Below are 23,729 nucleotides of genomic sequence, written 5' to 3'. Positions count from 1 at the left end.
AGACCCCTCGCCTACTTCAGCACCCCTCTAGACCCTGTTGCTGCTGCCCTGCCTCCCTGCCTGCGCGTCGTTGCGAGCTCTGTCCTGTTAGTATAGAAAAGTCAAAATATTGCGTTAGGCAGCAGACTGCACATGAGAGTACCCCATTCTGTACACGCCCTTCTGACCTGCTAGACCTAGCACTTGTCCACTGTGCATAGATTGAGATATGAGGAAGTTTTGTTAACAATTAGAATAGATGGTTTCTGATGGCTCGCCAGTTTCCCCCAAGCTGTTGTTGCCTGGAATAAGGACTCAGATTCCTTTTTTGTTCTAGAATTAAACCAAATTGTACCCCCATGTTCTGTCGAGTTGTGATTGCCGTGATTAGAGTCTGTACCTTTACGATGGGAAAAAGCGGGAATATCTTGAGTGGGTGAATGCTTAGATTTTGGTGTCCTTTGGAGAGAGGATATTCAACATCTGCTGCCAATCCCATAAGGGACGCCCAGCATGTAGCTGCCCTGTTAGATGCCTTGTTGCTACTGGTGAAGATTGATGTGCTGCACTGTAAAGGTCACCCAGAATGGGAAGTAGAATGGCAGATAGTGCTCCCAAAGCAGCTACCCAGGTAGACTGCAGTGACAGACTGACTCCAGCCCTGATCATGCCCACACAGTCTGCGCTTGACCCCGAGGTTGAAATACCCCCCACTGTTACAGACCCTGCAAGCTACATATGAGGACAAGGAACATGAACTGTAGAAGAAGAAAGGCTGCCTCCAGGATGCAGATGGAATTTGGCGTAGTGTAGATGGGAAACCGGCTGAACCAGCATTTGCTTAAGAATACTTGCTCCGCCTTAAACACATCACTGCCTATGTGGGAGCGGACAGACTGACAAAGTATATCACTAGCACCTTGTTTGCCCCCAGCATTAACGATAGTGACAGAATACTGATACAACACTGTAACAGCTGCCAGTCACACAACATAGGGAAAGATGTTAAGGTGACCCCTGGCTATGCTCATGTACCTCCTACAGCCCATTTTTGGGAGAAGACTAGCAAGACTTTGTACGCAGGACTACAGCTGGAGAGTACAGATATATTCTAGTGATCGTGGATGTCTACAGTGGATTTATCGATTATTGGCCCTACGCTAAAGATAATTCCGACTGTTGCCTGTAGAATTTTGAGAGAGATCTGTCCCAGATGGGGGGTGAACGTGGTTATCTTTAGCGACAGAGGTACCCACTTGGCATAGATCAGAAATGGCATACCCCCTACAGATGCCAGAGTTCCGGAAAGGTAGAGAGGATAAACAGGGACCTGAAAGGAAAGTTAGCAGAAATCTGTGCGCAGACAGGACTGTCCTGGCCCGATGCCCTGTCCTTGGCCTTGATGTACATTAGAGGAGTGCCCAGCAAATTTGCTGGCCTCTCACCATTTGAAATACTGCTCGCTAGGCCAATGCAATTCCCAGCTGCTGCACCACCAGCCACACAGAGATTACCACTGGCCCTGACTGATGATGTGATGCTCTCATATGTGAAATACCTGTCTAAATGGATGAAAGACCTCCATTCTCAGGTAGCAGAAGCTGAGCATGTGCCAGGCCAGAAAAGACTCCACAAAGTTCAAGAGGCTGACACTGTGTATTTGAAAGACTTTGCCTGGAACGACTGCCTGACTGCAAGATGGAAAGGTCCATTTGGAGTGCTTCTAACCACTGACACTGCCCTAAAACTATGTGGCCACTACTGCTGGGTACACGCCAGCCATGTGAAAACGGTTAAACCTGGCACTGTTCCAGAATTGGACTTGTCTGCTCCGTCACCTCAGGGAATAGGCCCGTCTTCCCTCCTGCATCCAGCTCTGAATGCTCAAGGTCTTGATCCCTGTATCCCAAGATTTAATTTACGCCCCAGATGAACGGGTGCCTGCAAGAAATTGAACTGCCCATACACGTGGGCATGTCAGGGCCATCCAAGCGGTTCAAGGGGACCTGCTCCACGAGGACGTAAACATAGCCAAAGCCTTTGCAACCTTTAACAAATGCCTCTACGCCTCCAGGGAAACCACACCCGCAGGGGCAACCCTGCCATGCCTAGACTCTATTGAGCTCCCCAGACTCTCCGGGCTCAGACCGCAAAGATGGACGCGGAGGTCACGGAAGAGGTGGTCGCTGCGGCCTTGTCCCAGATCCAAGCTGGGAACACCCCCAGCCCGAATGGCTTCCCAGTGGAAACTTGGTGGCGTGTTGGGGTCTCAGTGGTGGGTCACATGCACCGTATGATGCTACGCTCCCGCACCGACTGAATGCTCCCACACGATCTCAGACAGGCCATTATTGTTGTAATTCCCAAACCCAGGAAACCCCCAGACCTCTGCGCTTCGTATAGATCCATTTAATTTATTAACGAGGAGGCGAAGATCCTAGCCCAGGTCATCCGCTCCCTAGTCCACCCGGACCAATGCGAGTTCATCCACCAGGATGAATCTGCAAAGGATCCATTTCGCAATTAGCCAAGCTTCCACCATCAAGGAGCCTCTGGCTGTACTCACAGTAGATTTCGAAAAAGCTGTTGATTCGGTCAAATGGACCGCCCTATGGGATATTATGGGCCGCATGGAATTTGGGCCTAACTTCATGGTGTGGGCCAAACTGCTATACACTGCCCCTGAGCGGGTGGTGCGGGTGAACGGGATCTCCTCTAGACCCTTCCCTCTGGGCAGGGGAACCAGGCAGGGCTGCCCCTTCTCCCCCTTCTTTTCATACTGGCCATAGATCCCCTCGCAATCCGGCTTAGGACGTCCCCATGGTGGTCTGGGTTTGCGTGGCCCTGGGGTGGAGGGGACCGGGTCTCACTCTAGGCTGACGACCTGCTCATTTACATGACCAACCCTACGGGTGCCCCAAGATCACCGGAATCCTCTCCGAATATTAGGAGTTTTGTGGGCTCAAAGCCAACAGGCAGAAGATGATCTTTGTCCCGCTACAGGGACGGGGCCGACGCGATTCCGCTGCACTGTCCTTAGTCAGTCTCCATCAAGAGTTTTGTCTACCTCGGCATCCGGGTGACCCCCAATCCCGATGATTTTCTTCGGCTTAATGTTCAACCAGTGGTGGGCCGGGTTGAAACAGATGTCACCTACTGGCAATCCCTCCGACTGGGTATGCTGGGGAGGGCCGTCCTTTTCAAAATGGTTTCCCTCCCAAGATGTCTCTATGTCCTATAGAACACGCCCGTTCACATTCCCCGTAAGACCTTCTCCTCCATAGACCCTACTCTCCGGAAACTCCTATGGGGGTGGGAAATCCTGCATCGCCTTGACCTCGCTGCAGCAGTCAGTTTGGGAAGGGGGGCTGGGCATACCCTGTCTCAGGGCCTACTTCTGGGCTTCACAGTTGGGCGCCTTGAATGATTGGCTCCATGCAGACTCGGCTCTCCCTCACGTCAGGAACGAGATCAGACGCATGGGCGAGAGAAAGCCCCTCCGGATTCTATATGGAGCAGACACTGAAGTGGCTGACCTTCCAGCGATGGTACGACAAATACGGTCGGTGTGGAACAAGGCCCTCCAACACATAGGATGGGGGAGGAGGGCGACAATGGGTCAACCTATGTGGGACAATGGGTATATCCCGAAGGTCATGACAATGGCCCGCTTCCCTAGCTGGGAGGACCAAGGAATACTGACCGTAACAGAGCTATTACAAGATAGACATTTGAAGCCCTACGAGACGAGTTTGGCCTTCCGTCGGGCGACAATTACAGATATATACAACTTGCACACACCCATTTCCCCATACTCTCGGACATCCCCAAAAGCTCTCCCATGGAAGTGAATGTCCTAAAAACAAGAATTCAGGCGAAACCCACATCCACGCTGTACCAGGTGATCACTGGATTTGGGGCCCGGGAATGAACCCGTTTGCGGGAGCGCTGGGAAAAATTGATAGGCCCCCTGGAGTCGGAGGAGTGGGTGAAGGCCGTAATGCTCCCTCGCGAAATAGGAATAGACACCAAACTGAGGCTCATACAATACAAAATACTTCACCAGGTCTATCACTCATGGGCAGCTATGGCTAAATGGGGGCTAGTGGAAGATGCAGACTGCCCTAAATGTCTCAGGGTGACGGGCACCTTTTATCACATGCTGTGGGAATGCAAGGTCACACACGAATTCTGGGGTGAATGCATCCATAAAATGAATGTGATCCTGGATACGTTGGCACAGCTGGAACCCAAGGCCGCACTGCTGGGTGTGTGGGGGGATGGTGAACACACAAGGGTGGAAAAAACATTCCTTGCTGTCGCCCTGGGCCTCACTAAAAGACTCATTGCCACCACGTGGTGCGCGCCTGATGGACCCTCACTGAGTAGATACTCTGCCAGGGGCTGCCCCGGTAAATTCTTTAAAATATCGGGTAAATGGACTGGCACTGCATAACCTGGTGACACCCAGAGCACTACTCAGGTACAAGCACCGGCCCCGCTGCTTCCTCCCAGGGAACACCCCCGTGTACCCCATGATAGAACTCACGCACTTTATGATGACCCGAACTGTCGATGGTTGCTGTTTCACCCATATGCTCCTCGCTTCTTGTTTGAATAACCTACTGCTTTACTCAGCTTTAATCAATGGTTGTTTGTTTAAGTGATGGGAATGCCTGTCCGAGCTCGTTGTAGATCAATAAAAACAATTTATAAAAAAAAGAAATTGAACTGCCCAAGCCAAACTGTTACATTATGATAGCGTACTGAGAGCAGGTGTCAGTAGTTACCAGAAGAAGGCAACTGCTCTCTTCTAAATGACCGTGCGCTACAGAAAAATAATATTGGGTGTTTAAAAATAAATTGCTAAGCGCACGTCTGCACTGTGTCTGCATCTGCCTAGATGAAAATTAGGAAACCATTTGTGGAATTAAATAACTTGGTCCCACCCAGCGCACAGTCCCTTGCCCGTTCCACCTGTTCATCTTGCCCAGCTCTGTCTCTGGCACTAAACCAGCACAGCCATCTACAAATTGAAGTGCCAGCCAGTGTCTTCAGTTTCATTCAGAATACATATGTATTGAACCATGTCGGGCACTGCACCCGAGGCATACCCTATTTAATATTTTCACACATTGCAGGTCTCGGGTTGTACATTTGAAGTAATTTCTAATAGTAATAACTACTCGACTACTGTCTCTTGCCCTCCTTCACTTTTCACAAGGTGGTAAAGGCGAGAAGCCTTGTTCCTTTTTTTGCTGGTATTTTTGTTCTTTTTCCAGGGTCAAGGTACGAGGAGTGAAAAAGACTTGCCCAGACACTAAGAATTTTTTGCGTGCGTTATGGCTTTAAAACACATGAGAATCTGTCTCCAAACACGTGTGTCTTGCTTGTCAAGTGGAGAAATGTCAACTTCATTCGTCTTCTATGGCAGGCGAGACTCGAAATTGTTAAAAATTGTTGCATGGGCTTCAGGCAAAAAGATGCAAGATACCATCAACAGTTTACCGAGATCACTCGGTTATTTTTTTGTTGTACATTTTTTTTTTCACTCCTCGTACCTCGACCCTGAAAAAGAAAAAAAGCACCAGAGGCTTCTCGCCTTTACCACCTTGTGAAAAGTGAAGGAGGGCAAGAGACACAGTAGTCGAGCAGTTATTACGATTAGAAATTACTTCAGTGTCATTGCAGCATGCCCACATCAGCACCATGCCTGTCCAGGTCACATCCCTGCTGCCACTACTTGTGTTTACCAGCCTTGCTAGTCCGGTCTGCACCAGCTACCTGGACAACTTGTTTGTGCAAGTCTGCCTCCTCGCTAGCAAACAATTAAATCAGACAGACTGTTGGGTCTGCGCCCACCTGACAACACACCAGGGCAAAGATTTTCAGTTCAATGCAATACCTGTTAGCCTCACTGAACCCGCCTCTGAGGAACCAACAGAATCTTGCCAGGATACTGCCGTCTTGCAGGCCAGCCACCGCACCACCTTGCTGGTTTACTTTGCACAACCCAGCTCAGCAGGGGTTCAGGAAATTGGCAACACCAAGAACTGCAACTCCACTGTCTCACGGTCTACTGAAATGCCTTTGGTTCTCAGAATAACAGGCCACAGGAAGTCTGATTGGTGCGAACTCTGGTCCCAGATAGGTGTTAACAACAAAGAAAGTACAGGTGTTGATAGTGTCCCGATCTTCAGTCATTCACAGTATCCACCATGTGAATTCCCTTACAGACCATCACCCTCAGCCACCATGCCCACTCCTATGGCACTGCTGCTGTACTCCTTCTCGTGCGCAGTCTGGCCTCATTCCTTCCCACGGTGAAAGCCCACCAGCATTTGGCTTGTCCACCCTGGTATGTACTTGGTGTGTGCCAACAACGCCTATAAGGAAATGCCTGGACTGTGGAGAGGCAACTGCGCTCTGACTCATATCGTCCCTGTCCTTCGCGTGACCAAAGAAAGACCGGCTTGTCGCATCTGGAATACCCGCACTCTCAAGGAATCTAGAGATATTGTGAACACTTATAGCCCCCTCCGACGAGTGGAGAAATATATGGCAGTGCCACTGTACCTTAGTATGGAATAATAAGAGTGGGGTGCGCTGTCAATAGACGGCAAGCTCTCATTGATATGCTAGAAAATGAAACTGCTGAGACACTGAAATAACTGGCAGCAGAGCAGCAAGAGATGGCACTGCAGAACCACCTCACCTTGGATAGAGTTTTGGCCTGAAATGGTGGTGTCTGCACATTGATAGGAACAGAGTTTTGCACTTTCATTGATGACAACTACATTGTCACCTTAAGCTACGCCACCTATACTGACACCTTTATGGCCTGGCTGCAGACCATCAAGAACTTCTTGGGAAACATAAGTTGGAAGATAGTGACATATTCCCTTGGTGTTGTTTCTGTCCTGCTGTTTTGCTTTGCCTCCTGGAAACTGGTACTACAAATCATTTCTTCCAGCACCCGTCATCACTCTGCCCGCCTAGCAATACCTCTGGTTACTCTGAACTACAGAAAGGCATCCACAACCTCCACCGAGTTTTTAGACCGACTTCACCAAATAGACTGCCAGGACTGACCTGAAATATGCAAGGCTGTGAAAAGGGTCCTGCCTGCAGCCTATATGCCTGTTTAGCATAATATTGATTATAACAGTTGTGAGAAACCTGAAGGTGTCTCACCCGCTAGTCCCCGGAGATCTGTCATCCTGGTGGCCAGGACATGGTCATCACTATTGCATCCAGTTCCTGGGGGTAGACCAGTAGGGGAGGATTACCTGGGCGTGGGGTCTTCGTGGAGTGGAAGTGGGACACCAAGGGTTGAGACACGGAGGAAGCCAATATCATACCGAACTGTGTTAAACCCAGGGTTGCAAGTAGCAACATTTTGAACGCAAGAAGGAACTTGTGTGTATGTTTGAACTTTAAAGAAAGCCCAGTTGAGGTCCAGGTGCAGAGGGGTCCGGCCCCACGCGGGTGTTCATTCGAAAGACTCTGACCAGTACCTGTTTTTGAAACTACAGCAACCAGAAGGCCCTAGGAAAGGGTGGCGTGAGGCGTCAGAGTGGTCCTACAAGGGTCACATCAAATCCCCTGTACAATTGAAAGTCTCTGACCCGTTGCCAGAGGAAAGCTCGGGGAAGGGAAACCTGCTTTCCACTAAGATTGTGAACTGTGATAATAGGCAAGTGTGAACCCGACGGGGATGCCGAAGAAAAGCTAGAAGGAAAACCCAGCTTTCTGATGGAACTGAGCAATATATGAACTGTATGAGGAATACATGAACTGTTTTGAAGAAAGACTGTATTGAACCCGACGGAGGGAGGCCCGTTTTTGCAAGGAGGATCTGAGCCCGGCAGAGGAAGATCCTAGGGGGCGAAGAGCAATCACCCAAAGTGCAAGATCACACAGAGAGCTTTTGTTTGTTTGTTACTTTGAATCAGCAAAACCTTCTAAGGCAAGAGACTTTTGCAGGAAAGAGACTTGGCCTCAGAAGGGGTTCTGATATCGTTGAAATGAACTGTGATCCATGTACTGTCGAGGCTCAGGGGCATGCTGTGCTCGAAAGTCCCGCCTTGTCCCGTGCTTAAAACATGGGGAAGTGAGACCCAGCCATACCACCCTGACTTGTCATTTTGTGAACACTTCTTTCTTTTCTGGTGAACATTATCCCACACTCTTCTTGTAATTTAGTAGTAAGGATAGCAATAGGTTTTTTTAGTGCAGACCCTTTTATTTGACAAGACACCACTAGGACTGCCTTATTATTTGATGGTCGTAGCATGCTCCCATCTTAGATTTAGGTTTAGATTAGGCGTTTATCTCACCCATTATAAAGTTCAATAAACACACTTGAACTGTGATCACTTGTGTCCGTCTTTACTGTTGCCACCTTGACTTCCTTACATAGTGATGACATTTTAATGCTGCCTATAACCTTGATTACATTGATTAAGATGTTCTGCTCCCCTGTCCCTGATATAACTGCCTCTCCCTGAATCTGCTTTATTAATCTGAGGACGATTAATCCTGTGGGAGACGTTTGATTTTATTTCAATTGATGTGTACGTTCCAGTCTGCAACAGAATACTGCTTGCCCTGTCACTGCCTGCACCCCAGTTCGGTGTGAGCCCTCACACTGTGCTCGTGGAATTCCCACTCCTGCACAAACTGGGACTGCCGCACTGTGCACGCAACACAACAAACTGTCACGGGCATTAATCAAATCTGCACTGCGCAAATGTCTCCACGGCTCTGTGCCTTTCGGCACCACGCCACAGGAGCACCAACTACGAACTGTGTGCTGGACACTGCTGCACTACTGTATCACGCATGTCTGCCTAAACCTACATACTGTACCGTTGGATCGCTCACTGTACCTGTATGGCACTAAGCTGCAATCCTGTGCCACTGGTTTGGTGTATTACTATAAACATGTAACTGTGTATTGCGACATTACACTATAGACAGTTATGTGCCATGCTCTCCCGCTCCCTTGTCCCCATGCCAGCCCACACCCACACTGCCCCTGCACCCCACATGGCTAGCTTCAGGACCCTTGGGTCACTGTTTATTGCTCCAGAATAGCTGCCGGGATGGCCTTCTTCCCTCCCCAGAAGCGGAAGGGACCCGTTTCTTCATTGCACCTTCCACCCTTGGAGAATTCCTGTTATTCTTTCCTCACCAAGCCCCTTGTTTCATAACCCCAGAAGGGGAAAGAACCCATTTGTTCAGCACACCTCTCTCCCTTGGAGGAGAATTCCTGTTATTCTTTCTTCACCAAGCCCCTTGTCTCATGACCCCAGAAGGGGAAGGGAGCCATTTGTTCAGTACAACTCCCACCCTTGGAGAACAATCCCTGGTATCCTTGTTCCACCAAACCCTTTCTTTTACACAGTTTACGACTTCTTATCAGAAGATATATCAGAGTCCTGTTAGCTCTCTCCCTGCCTCTGCTTTCCAGGCTGGCAAAGCTGTTTCCTGGGCTGCTGGGGAGTGCCTTCTGACAGAACAAGAAGGTGACTACAACAAGGCTCTGGGTCTTCAATGGTCCACCACCCCCAACCCCCAGACTCTGGCAAAGCACTCTGCTGAGTTGGACTCCGCTGCCCCAGTCTATATTCCTGTTCAGCCCTCATCCCTGTGATACCTGGCCACATATCACATCCTAACCCCTCTGTTCTCCATCAAACTTCTGACTCCTGTGCCCTATACCTGAACAGCAGTGATATCTTGTGGGTGCACTAACACTAATAACCTTTGCTGGCAATGACAGTATGTGTGCATGAGGACTACTTTCCTGAGCCGGGGAGGGGTGGGGAAGGAAACTACATCAGCAAAGCAAACTGTGCCATCTAAGTGGGCAACCGAGGGACTTGGCTAGAAGCCAACCACAATGCAGAGGCTCTGTAATTTGGTATCCACCAGTAGCTGTGGGAGATGGTCGGCAGTCCCTCCCCAGGATACCCACGATGCCCGATCAGCCAGGCCTGTGTTAGAAAACATTTCCCTCGATCTTCTCCCCTCAAGTTCCAGGTTCTTTTAGAAATGCTTCTACGACCGTACACGCGGTTAAAAGTGCTTTCCTACCTGGTTCGAGAACGATGGCCCGACGTGTGTTTCTTACAGCCAGGACACGGGTCATGAAGCGCTACAGATTACCATGGCAACTAGGTCGGCGTCAGCAGCGTTCCGTGCGTACACGGCGTTGTTTCGAGTCACGTGATAGTATGTAAGGAGACCCGGAACTAGCTGTGGTGCTCCTAATTGAGTTTCTTCGCTTTGTTTGGTTCTGGAAAGTTTATTGGCATCTAATGTTTACAGACCGCTTACGTTTTCACGGATTTCGACTTGTTTAACCCTTGTCTGCCTCGTCTTGCTCGACTGGAACTACGACCTTCTGCCTGTCCCTGGATTGTGTCTTTTTTGTTCAGGATACTGCATGCCGGAAACTCTGTTCTACTCCCTGTTGTTGGAGTCCTTTGCTTATTCTTCTGTCACGGTACTTACCGACCCTCGCACTGCTGCAATCTGGCCTCGTTTTCTTGTCATTTTTACACTATTTCCTGGGATACTGTTGAACTGGGACTCTTTCGCATGAAACATCCAGAGGGGTATTTCTTTGGTGCTGTTGTTCCTTCCCATATTCAATATGCCTGACACTCCATGAACTCACATAAGGAACTCTCTGGCTCAAGCCCCTGCAAGGAGGATTGAAGCACGCCCTGTCTTCTGGTCCACTAAAGGAGTACTACCATTTTAGGCGTCCTCGTGTCGTTTTGTCCGGTGGTTCTGTGGAGACTAGAGACTGACCACCTCAGGGCTAGGCGTCCTCGTGCCGTCGGTTTCTGTCACCCTCAAGGAACTAGAGACTGGTCACGATTAGCGTCTTTTCGAGGGATTGTTTCTCTACTACTGTGGACTAGAAGTGCCCTAACCTCATCTCTTGGGCAATTGGGTGCTATTGATTTCACGGGAATCACTTCCCATTAGGATCCACAGAACACCAATCTTGCGTCCAGGTTAGTTTATTTTTCCTTGTGGCTATTGATTTGATCTTGTATTCTGACCACGATTGTGATGGTAATTGGGATGTCATTTTGTAGATCTCGGTGATTGTCCTGAAGTTGTCCTCCTTGGGAATCCTCGTGAACTTTCCTGTCTCTGCGAGATGCAGTGGTATCCATCTTCTGGTCAATTTCTCTCCCGGTGGGTTTGTCTTTGGCTACACACAGGAGTTATATTGCCTTGAGGAATTCCTCGGCTACACTACGTAGGCAAGACCGGCGTATTCCTATTCCTAACAGCCTGCAAGAAAGAACGCTTCCCACAGTAAAACTACAAGGCCTAACTTTCCCTATGTCTATGGAAGCTCCCGACATATGCTCATCCGTCAGTTGTGAATGTCCAAAGAAATAAGTTCACTGTCCCAAACTACCTTAACTGACCATACCACTATGAAAAACTAAGTTAGTCAGGAGAATGACTCCCCTCTCCTAAGGGTACTGTAAGGAAGGCGTGGTATCAAAGTAAGACAGACAAGTGATCACAGTTCAAGGGTGTTTATTAAAGTGTAAAAATGGGTGAGATAAATGCCTAATCTAAACCTAATTCTAAGATGGAGCAGGCTACGCCCATCAAATAATAATAATACAGTCCTAGTGCAGTCTAGTCTAATAAACAGGGCCTATACTAAAAAAAGAAAACGATTGCCAATCCTTACAGCTATGCTACAAAAGAGTGTGGGATAATGTTCACAAGAAAAGAAAGAAGTGTTCACAAAATTATTAGTCAGGATGTTATGGCTGGGGTCTCCCTTCCCCACGTTTTTAGCACAGGAGAAGGTGGGACTCCTGAGCACAGCACACTCCTGGGCTTCTCCAGCACAAGGTTACAGTTCCTTTTCTCAATATCAGGACCTTCTGTGTCCAAGTCTCTTTCATGCAAAGTCTCTTGCTTCAGAGGGCCTAATATGCCATTCACAACAAAACAAAAAGTTAATTCTGCTAATCTTCGCGTCAGGTGATTACTCTTCACCCTTGGATCCCCCTCAGCCCGGCTCTGACCCTTTTCTCAACGTTAGCCTCCCTCAGTCGGGCTCAGACCAACCACTCACTGTGGATATCCCTCAGTCGGGTTCATACTTGTCGTCACAATGTTCACGGGTGTATTACTGCTCACCCTAATTTACAGGCATGCCTCAGTCGGGTTCACATTTGTCTCCACAACGTGCCAAAGACTTGACTGTACAAGGGGTTTTGCTTGACCATCGTATGACCACTTTGACACCTTACGGAAGCCTCCCTTTAAGGCCTTTTGGTACTTGTAGTTTCTACAACAACCAAAAACCTTTGACTATGCACAGGATTTAACAGAACCTGCTGCAGGACCACTTTGATTCCCTTATTCAACACATTCTCCTTTTTCAGGAGTCTGGAGTCCTTTGAAAGATCGCCCACGTGACACCGGACTACTCTAACTCTGATGCCAATTCTACTCCCAAAAGACCTTAGTACTTTAGTCTTCTTTCTTCATACATGTTGTTCTTTGCAACGCAACCTTGAGCCCAACACAGTCCGGTCTATTATCAGCTCTTTCCGACTCACCGGCTGTGTCGAACTCTGTTAGTGTCTCTTGCCTCTAGAGTCAAAGATGGTACCACAATGGCAACCGCTTCTCCCCCCCTGGCTATCAGTGCTGGAGGGTCCCATGTACCGCTGACATCCTTCGCACCATTCGCCAGCTGCAATTCCCGGTCTTACATTACCCTTCTCGGGGGCTCCACGGGTCTGGGTTGAAAAGGGCAAGAGCAATTCCCTCATCCTTTCAGGTCTCGCCGCCATTCTCCTCCATTTGAACCGTCATCCTGGAATAGCTACTTCCTCATGAATTTGGCCTTGCTCAGAGCGTGCTTTCGTGCTCTGGCTTTTATCCCTACGGGGAAAGGGAAGGGAAGTCAGGTGTGTGTAATTATCGGCAATTGCCTGACTCTGCCTGACCCTTGTGTTGGGACATGCTAAGTATATGGCTCTGGTGTTAGTCCGTTGTCTGTCATGGTAATCAGTCTGTGAGAAAGTGTTTGTGTCAAGAAAGGGGATCTGGGGGTTGAGTTTCTAGATATCCTATGGGGTATGATATATGACATGATATTTTATTTGTATCATGCTCATACACAAGTGTTTCATGGGGTAGGATGGGGAAAAGGTGATAAGGAAGGGGGTACCACGTGTCACTGTTCAATGTCCAAACTTCCACTCCCCGAAGACCCCTCACCCAGGTGATCCTCCCACACTGGTCCACCCCCAGGAACTGGATCCAATAGCGATGGTCGTGTCCTGGCCACCTGGATGACAGATCCCCAGGGACTAGCGAGTGAGACACCTTCATGTTTCTCACAGTACTTCTAGCACCAGTCTTTAGGATTCTTTTGAGTATATATTCCTCAAATAGTTTCTCGTGAATTCTCGAATCAGTCTCTGTACTTCTTCAAATGAGGCACTGAGTTTTCCCTCCTCTTTAGTAATACCTTTTGGGGATCTTTTATGAGATCGAGATCCCTGGTTGTGGGTCTCAGTGAATCCTTGGAAGGTATTCTTCCTCTCATAGGGTTCCCCTCTTGGGTAATTACAGTTCAGCCTATTTTGGTTTACTTGACTTTGTATTTGGCCTCCTGGTCTAGTTCCTCTGGACTCTTGTTTCATCACATTCTCTCTTGCGTATTATCCTCTTCTTGTATAGAATATCCAGTTACTTTCCCCTCTTTCCAGGGTATTTTCTATACAGTATTGCTTGCTCTCAGTGTTTAAGTTTTCAATAACTCTTTCTCTTGTAGTGGAGTGGCCAGCTGCCATGTAGAGCAGACGATTTTCTATGAGGCTACTGGCAGATCCGCATACATATAGAATTTTTAAATGCAGCCCCAGCAAGGCAATCGCATGGAGATCAACCGAGGCATCTGGAGAGAGCTCGACAGAGTCTGACTGATCGAGACGGCAGAGAAGAGCCAGAGCGGGCCTTAGCAAAGAGAACAAGAAGATAATGACTGGAGGAATTAACGATACGGAGTGTGAAGGGCAAGCACTGACACAGAGTTGCAGAGGGACACAGTAGATGCCAGCACGCCCACAGTGACCAGAAGGGTGTGGGAGAGCAGAGGAGAGCTGCTGGTGGCTGGGCTGCATTACACGCTCGTGGCGCGGTGCCAGAGCGGAAAGGAGCCAGTGCTGAGGAGGTGGAGAGGCCGGCAGTAAGAACAGCGGCTGGGAGAGAGGACCCCCACTGCGGCATCCAAGAGAAGGAAGCTGAGGCCCTAAAACAGCGATCGCTACTGGAGAGACAGCAGAGTCCAGGCCTGACCGTGGAGTACCCTTGGGGTGTGGACCGGCACAGAGGAGAGCAAAGCGGTCAGACAGGTGCTGACAGTAACAGTGGGGCGGCGGAGAGTAGAACACATCAGGCAGAAGAACAGCCATTTGTAGTGGCTCACCGCCAGAAGTTCTGAGAGGGAGCAGTAAACCCCAGGAAAGGAAAGAGTTGCTGGAGGGGCTGAACAGCCCACTGCCACAGGCCCTAATAGGGAAGGGCCAGGGAAACAGCAGAAACACAGCTGAGGCAGGTGAAAGCTGAGGCTTGGCCCACAGAGCACAGCAGAATAGAAAGGCTGGTGCCCATAAAGACAGCAAATTGCTGATAGAGGGACTCGACAGGAGGACACAGCAGCAAGTGCAAGAGGTAATGAGTGGATACAGAGCAGGAGTTAAGGAGTGCACGGTGAAGTAAGTAAACATGCAGGAGCAGACGAGAGCAGACAGTAAGATTCTGCAGGTAACGGCGGTGTTGAGAGCCCCTAAGGAGGTGAGAATTGACAAAACAAAGTCTGATGTGGATCTGCTGAGACAAGATGTGCATTCACTGGCAGCCAGGGTCGGGACACAGATGCAGATGGAGGAGGTGGTTGGTAACACGAAGGAGCTGAACCAAAAGGTATGCGACCTGATGACAAAAGTGAAAATACTGGAAGACAGAGCTCAGGATGCGGAAAGAAGAGTGCAGCAGAGTAACATCAGGATCTTTAGGTTGCCGGAAGGCAAAGAAGGCAGAGATCCGGCCACATATGTCGAAAATATGCTGCTGCGGGAGGAGGACCCAGGTACGCTAACGCACATTTTCACGGTAGAAAAAGCGCACAGATCCATGTCCAAGCGGCCATCCCTTGGAGCCCCACAGAGGGCTTTAATTGAAAAGATCCTTAACTTTAAGTAGAGCAAGTAGAGCAAGCAGATCTTGGCATTCTCCAGGGAAGGAGGAGAGATCAGGCACACATCAGCAGCACTGGCCATATACCATGACTATACTATACAAGTGCAAATTAGAAGGAGCCTTGAATACCCACGAAGGAGAGACTCAGGCTGCAGGGCTTACAATATATGCTTTTATATCCAGCTAAGCTAAAATTCCTGCATAATGGAAATACTTTACTTAGAACTTTTCAGCCTTTGTCAGCTTTTGTTCCTCTCCTAGGGCGAATCTTTGGTGCTGCTTTAGTTTTGGTTCCGGGATCTGCACTTTGAGTGTCTGTATTGTGGCTGAGACAAAGAACTTAAAGTATTATTCCTATGTTTGGTACTCGTATTCGGTGCGATCCCACGTAAAAAAATTCTCAGGCAATTTTCCAAATTGGTTTAATTTGTTTATTTTATATGTGTGTATTTCTTCATGTATTCATTTCATACATTTGCATTGTTCACATTGCATAATTCCGTTATGCACAGATTTATGTTCTGTTTTGAATTTCCATGTATTGATTTCATTCATATATATATATAGTTCCATAGTTTATAATATTTTGCACACAGCTTTTGTACTTTTTTTCTCTATTTCTAATATAAGAATCTACCAATCTCCCAACACGTGTTTCCCCACAACTTAAGCTGTGGTTCCTCAGAAGAGAGTCCTTGCTTCAATTTCTTAATTTGTGGTTGTTTGTGTTGTGTTATTCAATCACATTTTAAACGTGCGTTTTGTTCGTCTGGAATTGTTGAATCTTCTTATTGGTCCAAGGTTTTCACCTACAACAAGGTCTGATTGCCTTGTTGTTGTTGTCCGGATCCGCGGATGCAATGTGAACAATGCAAATGTATGAATGTATGAAATGAATACATGAAGAAATACACACACATAAAATAAACAAATTAAACCAATTTGGAAAATTGCCTAAGTATTATTTTTCGTGGGATCGCACCGAATAAGAGTACCAAACATAGGAATAATAATGGAAATGCACATAGGCCGGAGGAGACGAAACAGTGGATGGACATCAACAAGATGGCCCCTATGAATGATAAGAGTAATAATTATTGAATACGACTTGCTCACAGAATTGGGGTGCTCGCTGGGTGCTACTACGCAACAATGCTCACAAACACACAGGAAGAGAAGAGTTGACCTAGGCCCAGTTGTTGTAGACAGGAACACGTTGGGAACAATGTCACCTAGAACCACTTGCAATTGGCTGGTGGGGTCCCCCTGGTCAAATGTATATTTGGATGCCGCGTTTGGCACCCGCCTACCATGTACCACTCAGACTTGGTTGGGATGAATGGCAATTAGGCCTGAAAGGCAAGGTACTGCTGGGCAGGTAGTTGTAGCACTAGTTTTGGTATTTTTTTTTTGTGGTGGGTGTGATGAATCCAACAGATTCCCCAGCGGTGACCTCCACCCATGTGGCCAGGGGATGGCAGATGCTATCTGATCCGGAACCCTGGGCATGGATCTATGAGGGAGGATCACATGATAGGAGACAACTACCAGGGAGACACTTTGACTTCATTTGATCAAATGTGGTATTCCCTCCTTTCCCATGAGGAGGATCCTCTAAGACATGAGTTCTTAATGACATATTGTTATTCTGCCAGACTCCCACGTGTAACCCAAACACCCACAACATACATACAACACCTTTATTTATACTATGTCTTCAGGTGAAACCTCTGAGAAAAAACATCTAAGAGCTAAAAGACCCATGACATCCGTGGACTCCAACTCCCATTACCACTCAGGTACTGAGACAAGGAGGAGGATGAGGGGGTTTGTGCAAAATGACAGGAGCCCGATTTACAACATGCCGACTAGTTGTTTTCCCAATCCCTCCGTGTGCGGGACATTTAAAAATGGCAACCGCACTATCGGAAGGAGGAGGGCACGAGAGTATATCAAACTGTTGAGGAACTTATGAATATCTGAGATGAAGATTCAACAACTAGAGAGTATACAAGCAGAGACTGAGGGAGCAGAAAGAGAGCTCTCAAAGTTACGTCAGGAGTATCTGGAACATTGGGACAGGCTGGGCAAATATGATTATGCGAGATACAATGACAGTCGGCACAAGCAAGGGGATAAACCCAACAGAATGCTTGCTTGGCTCTGCTGCAGGGACAACGCTAGACCTGTGGTCAATGAGATAGCGGATGAATGCAGCGGAAATTACAGGAAGAGATCAACAATGTAGTTTGGAGATTCTACCAGGGTTTGTACAGCATAGATGGAATGGACAATATGAGGGAAGAAGTAGAGACAATTACCCGAAGCAGAGGCCTTGTGGGCACGGCTCACCGGAGAAGAACAGCGGGTGGTGATTCAGTACCTACCGTCAGGCAAGACACCAGGGGGGAGGTCTGCCCGCAGAATTCTATAAAGCGTTTCAAGATAAATTGGCACTGAGATTTCTGGAAACTTTTGAGAAGGCCCATGAAAGTGGGAGGTTGCCTTGGAGTATAAGGGAATCAGTAATTGTCCCGATATTGAAACCAGGCAAGTCGCCTCCAAACTGTGGGCCTCATTAGGAGCCTGGCGGTATGGGTTTAACGGCAACGTTAAAGGTGCCGGCGTAGTTAAACCCATACCGCCCTATTACAAGGTTCCCTCGCGGGACCCGCTCTGGAGGTCTGGTCAGACCAGGCGTCCTTTGCGGGTCCCACGAGGGGACCAGGGAGCTAACAACGGGCCAGTTATTAACGGGCCCGTTGTTAGCTCCCTCCCCATTCCCATTGAGCCCTATGGGGGCTCGAATGGGGAGGATTCGGGTTCCCTGAATGGGGAAATACCGGGCCCTCCAAGGTTGGAATGGCCCGGCATTTCCCCATTCGGGGAACTCGGATCCGGACCCGAGTTTGGAGGTAGCCATGCCCTTGTTAAGGGCATGGCTACCTCCAAACTCCTAATGAGTAAGCCATGAGTGTGAGATCCTGGTGGCTGTACTAGCAGGTAGATTAAAGATTGTAATAGGCAATTTAATACATCTCAGATGGGGTATGTGCAGGGAAGGAACACTTTCTTAAATTTGCAGAAACTACAAGAAGTGATTGACAGAAGTGATTGACAGAACAAGGAACTAAGAAGACAGGAGTGCAGGGATATCATTAGTTACAATCATAACCTTTGACACCATCAGATGGGGTTAGCTAGAAGCCACATTGGAGCACTTTGGGGTAGGGGCCAGATTCATTCAGTGGTTGAAACTCCTATCAGTCGACTACAGCAAGGGGATCTGAGGAGGTAGTCCATGGCAGAAACTACGGTATGGCACAGGGCTGTGCAGAGACAGATGATAGAAAGTAGTGAAGAGGAGTAGACTCTCTCTCTCTTTGATGACAGACAGGTGAATATAGCATTTAGGGCCCATGCCCCACCCTCCTGTTTAAACATTGTTAAAGTTAGAAACATTGTCCATTGAGGCAGCCATGCTGCCCTTATCCCAAGCAGGTACATTAGGAAATATGTACAAAGTAAATTGAAGGGGGCAGAGAATAGGTGAAAGAGTTACACATGGACACATTTATTTAAGAAATATGGAAAATAGTACATGGCACACATTCATTTAGGAAAACACATAATATAGCCACCTGACATAACAAATATCACCCACACTCAACAGAAATTAGAAAAACATATCAGAATAAAACTCATAAAAATAGCAAAGAGACCTATTCCTTTCAAAATGAACACCACAGCATGTATTACAAATGGTGAAAAGCCTTAAGCCTTAGATAAATGTAAAGGTACTGAAAACACAGAGAATGTGGGGCTGTGTGGAAGCTCATAGTAGCCAGCAGCCCAAGCCAAGGTTACAGGGAACCTGGGCAAGCCAGGTGCATGACTTAGCAGATTCAAATAGCAGAATATATTATTTTAAACGGTGCTGCTCACAAATGAAACTGGAATAAAATCAGAAAAAGATAAGGTAGAGAAAAAGTGTCCAATGAGAAACCAGACAGCTAACCAATGTCCTTGGCTGGAGCATGCATCATTTCCAAAACTGCTTCAAAACTAGTTCTCAAAGTTGCTAAATATGTCTTGTGTGCACTGAATTAAGGAATGTCCTGAGTCATTGGGACAAAAAATATTCATGTGTTTCAGAAAGCATTTATGTCCAATGAAAGAAAAGTGATGCAATTCTCCCAGCCGGCTGAAAAAATAAAAGCTTTTGTTTTCTGCACAAATTGCCCATCTCTGTCCATGAAAGGCTTGCATTGAGCTATGACTGAGAAGTGACCTCTACAACATATGGCCGACCACGAAGCAACGCTTTAAAACATTTTACAAGATTAAAGCAAGAAGAACCCAGGGTTTTCACCGATACAGTGCTACAGGGCACAGAGATCTTTTGTAGAACCGAGATAATAGGCACGAAGGATGGCTGGTGATGTTCCTTTCCCCCCCCCCCCCACCGCCGTGCATGGCAGTTCAGCACAGTAGATTTTGGGTAAAGTATGAAATTGTGCAGACAACAAAAACTCAAGGGGAAGATTGCATTGTATATAATATGTAAGTGCAGGCAACAGGATTTGGGTTAATAGAAAGAAAGATACCTCAGTTTCGGGTTTCAAGAGGAACCAAAGAATATGCATTAAACTCTAAGAAGAGTATACGATAGGGATGTGTGAGGCAAAGTGCCAAATAGGGAAAAATGTGTATTACACTCCAAAATGGAGTAAAGTTTGAGATGAGATTCGTCTTTTGGGGGAATAAGGCAAGGCAGCTGTAGAATTATTGGGCACATTTGTTTTTGGGGTTTATTTGTGCTAATTTGAAACATGTATATATACCTCAAGTGTTTGTTATGTGTCAGTGAACGGCTGGCTTATTATGTGTGTTTTATATGCATCATTTTTGGTGAGCTCTAAAGCAGGGATTTAATTTTTATTTATTGAAGTTTGTTCGTGGCTGTGGGGTACGTTTGCAGAGATAACATCCACATTCTTTTGATTAGTGAAGACAGCTTCAGAATACAAAGCCTGACTATGGCTTGGTTTGCTTGAAAAGGAAGCAGAGCATTTTTCTTTCCCTTGATAGCTCTGAGCTAAAAAAAAAAAAAAGCCAATTGTTACAAATTGTATTTTATTTAGGCCTAAGCATGTGCACATCATATAAGTTGTTATCCTAAGCAATAAACGAAAGACCTTAGAAAAAGCACATACAGTGTTGCTATGTGCAGTGCAAGATTTACGACTATGTCAAGAGAATGCATTCTTTTGCCTTGTGCGCAGACACATGTTGGGCAGTGGTGCACGGCAGAACAGATAACAGCTGCAGCCTTCAGCAGAAGGGAAGACTCAGAAAAAGCACAAGGCTTAAGATAGCTCAGTGAGTGAAAGCACTGAGTGTTGGGATTCTCACATGCTGCAGTAAATATGCAATTGAAGCATGGAACTGTTTGGTTGGAAAGGTTGGGTTAGAGACAGTTCAAAGGTTGTGAAAATAATGCTGGTATGTTTTTAGTGTTTAAATGGTCAGCATGAGTATTTGATGAGCCATTCACACAGACACACGCTGACACAAAAGAAGCTGTTTTAATGTATGAAAAATATAGGTCATGAAAAGAACCTATGCAAATATCAGAGTACATATGCATTGAGTAATGTTGAAATGTAATATGAGGGAAATGTATTCTGCTTTAGTTGGCAGTCATTAGGTGTTAAATTAAATATGAAAATAAGTATAATTATTAGTAATTTATTTTATTTATGTGCATTTTTAAAGCGCTCACACAGCCTGGGGGCATCGAGGCGCTGTTACAGAATGTTTTGGTTTTTTGTTGTTGTCTTAGTTGCACATTTATAACGCGCTTAAATACCCAGAGGTTTCGAAGCACGGACCTGGGGATCGAACCTGTGTTGATTCATGTCGTCTTTCTTCCAAGACGAGCACATTGCCACTGAGCTATCCTCCTGGGAAGATAGATGGGGCGTTTCTAAAAGGCATGTACTATAAGGGTGATGCAGGATAGTTACACAGATATGGGAGAAAGAAATGCTGAGCAATGGAAGGAAACAATTATTTAAGTTTAGGCATATTGTTGAAAAGTAATTTGAAAAAGGGAAGGTGCCCTGCCCAATGGTTTTCCAACACGTAATGAATGAGCATAGGGAGGTGCCTCACACCCTTGTTTTGAATAGTACAGAAATAACCTTTGGAGAAAATCCTTGTTGATGAGGCTCGTGCATACGTCAGAATTAACAAAATTGAGAGGTGGGGAATGGTACAGTATGGGGCGAATTTAAGAGTGTGATGAGGGGGGTGGCCATGAAGGTGCCTGGGATAAGTATGAAAAGAAAGGATGAGGAGGTGAGGCAGCTTCAATTATCTATAAAGGCCATGGAAAAAGACCTATTGAAATCCCCTAATGCAGAAAAGTCCATGAAACTAATGAGATTTAAATATGATTTAAACAAGATTCTCAGTGAAAAGGCAGAATTGAATCTCTTTAAATCCAAATGCAGATACTTTGAAGGGGGAGAGAAATATGGGAGACTTCTAGCTCGCAGGTTGAGAGTGAGAGATTCCGATAGAACAATAGGTGCAATCAAAACTGAAAATGGTGTGACTAGAGATCAAATGAGATAAACAAAATGTTTCAACAATTTTATGAGAAGCTATATAGTGAAACTACATCCAGTCAGACAGAGCTTATGGACAGGTTCTTCGAAAAAATTTAAGATAAACCAAGTGACAGAGGCCGAAAAAAAAAGTTGCTAAATCTGGGGAAGTGCCCAGGGCCAGATGGGTTGCCATCGGAATTTTACTGTGCAATGCCAGATAATGTTTTTAATCTAATGAAGGACATGTTAATCAATAGAAAATGATGGGGATTTCTGCCACCCTCACTTTGTCATTCAACAATATCCCTTTTACCCCTTTTACATAAACCAGATGGATCAGAGCTAGACACCAGAAACTAAAGGTTTATCAGCTTAATAAATTCAGACAGTCAAATATTGTAAAAGATCTTGGCCAACAGGCTTAAGAAGATTTTACAGAGATTGGTACATCAGAACCAAGTTGGTTTTATTAGGGGTAGAGTCTCAGCAACGAAAATGAGAAGGTAACTACTCACCCTGAAGGAAAGTCAGAAAAGGAAACTGGATTCAGTGGTCCTATCTCTAGATGCTCAGAAAGCATTTGATAGGGTGAGGTGGGACGTTTTGTTGTACACAATGGAGAGAATGAACTTTGGGTGGGAATTTCTGAAATGGATCAGAGTATTATACAGTAGTCCCACGGCAGAAATCAATACTAATGGACAGATATCTGAGAATTTTGAGTTGAAGCGTGGGACACGTCAGGGATGCCCTCTATCCCCTCTGCTCTTCGTAATCTCTTTGGAACCTCTAGCGGAAGCAATAAGATCAAATGCTAAGATTGAAGGAGTCAATTACAATGGGGTTTGGCAGAAGATCTGGCTGTATGCTGACGACCGGTTAGTGGTGTTACAGAAGCTTGGAACATTGATCAAAGAACTGATGAAGATAATTTAAAAATTTGGTCTAATATCAAACTATAAAATCAATTGGACCAAATTAGAGGCTTTGCCATGTTCAATCTCTACTAGCAACATAATAGTTGAGAATTTTGGTTTCAAATGGTGTTCATCCAAGCTTAAATACCTGGGCATCTGGATCACCAAGGATCTGAAGGAGATCATGATTCCTAATATAGATTTGAATATACAAAAGATTAAATCTGAAATTGATTGTTGGTTTGCACTCATTCTGTCAATAGGTGGCAAAGTCAATGCCATAAAGATGTTACTAACTCCCAAAATCACATATGTTCTAAGCATGATCCCCCTCCCAGTGAGGAAATCAACTTGGAAGAAATTGCACAACATTCTTCAAACCTTTTTATGGGATAAGAAAACTCCAATATTAAAATTATGGAAATGACGGCTACCGTATGATAAAGGGGGCATGAACATCCTGATTTTTTAGAGATACCAGCAGACGTTTGCGGTCCCACATATCGAACCATTCATATCAGGACAAGGGGATGAGTGGGCTAAAGCAGAGGCGAATGGGGCAGGGCCTTTGGACAGTTGGGCTATCCTTTCCACAAGAAATAGGGAAAGTACATCCTCCTCAGATTTAACAGAGTTTCTGAGAACCACATGGAGTGCTTACAAGACCATTTCAAAACTGAATCCTGGAAGGTCTGATACTTCTTCGATTTGGTCGAATCCAAAAATTAAGATAGATAATAAAATCCTATGCTGGGATAGCTGGTTCACTGCTGGTGTTAAAAATAATTGGAGACTTATTTGAGGGGGAGAGATGGAAAACCTTCAGAGAATTGAAAATTGAATATGAATTGGTTGATGGCTCATATGGTGAATACAGGAGACTGATGAGATCGGTGAACTTGCCCACTTTGGACAGATCTAACTTATTGTCCATCCTCAAGAAGAC

The 23,729-nt window shown here is 46.4% G+C and overlaps 1 protein-coding gene across 3 annotated transcripts in view; it reads right to left on the bottom strand.

The window, feature by feature from the left end:
* The window catches only part of CHID1 (chitinase domain containing 1), a 1,865,353-nt gene that overhangs the window by 939,200 nt on the left and 902,424 nt on the right, over nt 1–23,729 (bottom strand). The window lies entirely within an intron of this gene.

This window comes from Ambystoma mexicanum, chromosome 11 (assembly GCF_040938575.1).
Source record: "Ambystoma mexicanum isolate Mex_15411 chromosome 11, UKY_AmexF1_1, whole genome shotgun sequence".
Lineage (NCBI taxonomy): Eukaryota > Metazoa > Chordata > Amphibia > Caudata > Ambystomatidae > Ambystoma > Ambystoma mexicanum.
The sequence above is the reverse complement of the archived record's forward strand: the minus strand, read 5'-3'. Positions and strand labels throughout refer to the sequence as shown.